Source organism: Octopus bimaculoides, chromosome 13 (assembly GCF_001194135.2).
Source record: "Octopus bimaculoides isolate UCB-OBI-ISO-001 chromosome 13, ASM119413v2, whole genome shotgun sequence".
In the NCBI taxonomy this organism is placed as follows: domain Eukaryota; kingdom Metazoa; phylum Mollusca; class Cephalopoda; order Octopoda; family Octopodidae; genus Octopus; species Octopus bimaculoides.
In genome coordinates this window covers 16,563,769-16,566,351 of record NC_068993.1, presented here as the reverse complement: position 1 = coordinate 16,566,351, position 2,583 = coordinate 16,563,769, and positions in this window count along the sequence as shown.

Below are 2,583 nucleotides of genomic sequence, written 5' to 3'. Positions count from 1 at the left end.
CTCACCTCCATGCCAGCGGTATATAGAAAATGAGTACCAAAACAGGTACTGGTGTTGTAGTTAGCCAGTCAGTTTGTTAAAAATATATATATTAAGAACAGAAGAGGTATTAATATGAAGAGGTAATATTTATCCCTACTTAAACGTAGAGGTTCCATTATAACAAACTTTACTGCAGTAGATGCTATGAGACAATCTCTCATATCAGTTTTTGATGCAAAATGTACACTTGTTCATATCACTAGTGGGGAGAACATCCACGTTTAAGTGGGGTTAAATATTAAACCCTTCGATATCAATACTGCTTCAGTCGCTAAAACTCATTGGCTAATTGCCACACCAGTACCAGTTCTGGCACTGGTTTTCTATATATTGCTGGTGGGGAGGTGAGTTGATGAAACCAAGGAAGGTGGATATCACAGGATCTGGTGGTCTTGGCACTATTTGTCTCCCCACCAGCTATATATAAACAAGTATGCATTTTGCACCAAAAGTCTATATGACAGTTTCTCTCATGGTATCTACTGCAGTAAAGTTTGTTCTGACAGAACATCCACAGTTAAATAGGGTTAAATATTATCACCACTCAGTATTAATTCTGCCTCTATCACCAATATATATGTGTGTGTAAAAAAAACATTGATCAGAGAACAAACATCAAATTCGTGTCAACGTCTTTTTATAACACCATGCTTCCATACATTTGATCACATATAAATATCACCATGGCCTTTAACTTATAAAGAATACATATATAAAAAGCACAGTAGGTAAAAAATATATATGCAAATAAAAATACAGATATATAGAATGGTCTATCAAGAAGGTATATACCATCAACTAAAAATTCTAAAGCATGTCATGCAACTAAGAATCTAAATAAAATAAAATATCAATTGACTACAAGAATTTTTTACTCCCCTCAAATAAAAATATGTCAAAAAGGTTCATTTCATAAAAACCAAGGTAGGTTGGAGTCCAGAAGCGTAAGAGAGTTTCACAAAATCAAGTCAAACACATCTATGACTATTTCAGAAGTTCACAGCCACAGTTCGATTACAAGTTAAGGTGCATCTTGGCAATGACCCCCTCATCAGGCTGAACAGGAATCTCAACTAATTGTTCATTCACGGGAGCTACAAAATGACTGCATACCCAATTTAAAGATAATAATCTATCGCAGGACCAGTCCAATTTTCTAATACACACACACAAAAAAAGAAATTATTTTATTTCATTGCTAAACATGCAAGTGGCTGCTAATAATAGGAATTTTTACTATCTGGTTTCAAAACCCAGTAAAACTAAATATTATTTACCACATCTAGTTTTACTTATGGTTGCAAAAAGGGATCACCTCTGCAAATTTAATTAATATTTTAGGCCCAAAGGACTTACGGATGGCAAGAGATTCTCTTATACACAACTTGCACTTGTTAATATCAACTCTAAAATAAAGAGCCCTTGAGATAAAAAACCATTCAAGAGAGTAATTTTTTTATTCCTCTTTAAACCATGTATATAAGATGCAAGTGTAGTGGAGCTACAATATTTTTTGTTCAAAAACGAATTAATGTGGACTATCTCTCACCTTAAAATTGACTATATAGCCTATGTAAAACATATCCAAATTACACTCCACTTTAACAACGCATTTATATATAGCATTAGTAGTCAGACAGAATCTGTCAAGGGGACATAATCTAGGGTTTCTACAATTACAGGATTTACTAGAACCACCCATATTCCTATTACTAATACTAACATTACTTATCTGGCTTCCAGCGTTCTTCCCTTCAGATATCTCTTACAGGGAGTCAATAAGGCCGGTGGAAGTAAATGGTTTGTGACACTAACCTTAGGCTTATTAGAGCTTACCTACCCAATACCAGGGTTTCCAACATAGGAATACTTCCTGTGCACTTACCCATTTAATTTGCTTCTGTTAATAAATGCAGTAATGGATGCCAAATTCGGTATTACCGAGTAAGAAAATTTGATGAAGGATTTATTGCAGATGTTGTAGTATTTATGATTCTTTGGGAAATTCTCCTTCAGAATCTTAAAAAAACAACTTGGGCAAATTTCTTACTCTAAGAGAAAAAGTGGGGGCAAACCATACGACTTCCCGTATTCTAGAACATGAACTCTTGGTTTTATTCATCTTCTCACTGCCACTATTTCGCTCCCAGTGTCTATTCCTAACCTCTTTATATAAGTATCTAACTGATGGCTTACATTGCTTGCAATCAAATAATACATTGCATTTCTCTTGACTTTCTGTGACATGGTCAGGTGGTAGGCCAGCCATTTTGTTCTCAAATCTTGTGTTAGGTATATATGAGATTTTAGTTTTGAAGCCGCTTAATTTTAGAGCATTGTTGTATACCAGTGCATGTTGATCAAAAATCTCTTTGTTTGTGGACAAGTTAGAGATTCTGATCAAGATAGTACTGACGATGTTATCAATAATAGATTTTGGATGATTGGAGGAGACATTGATATATGAGACAGATTTGTTTGGCTTACAAAATGGGTAGTATTTCTTGTTGTATATATATATATATATATATATATATATAT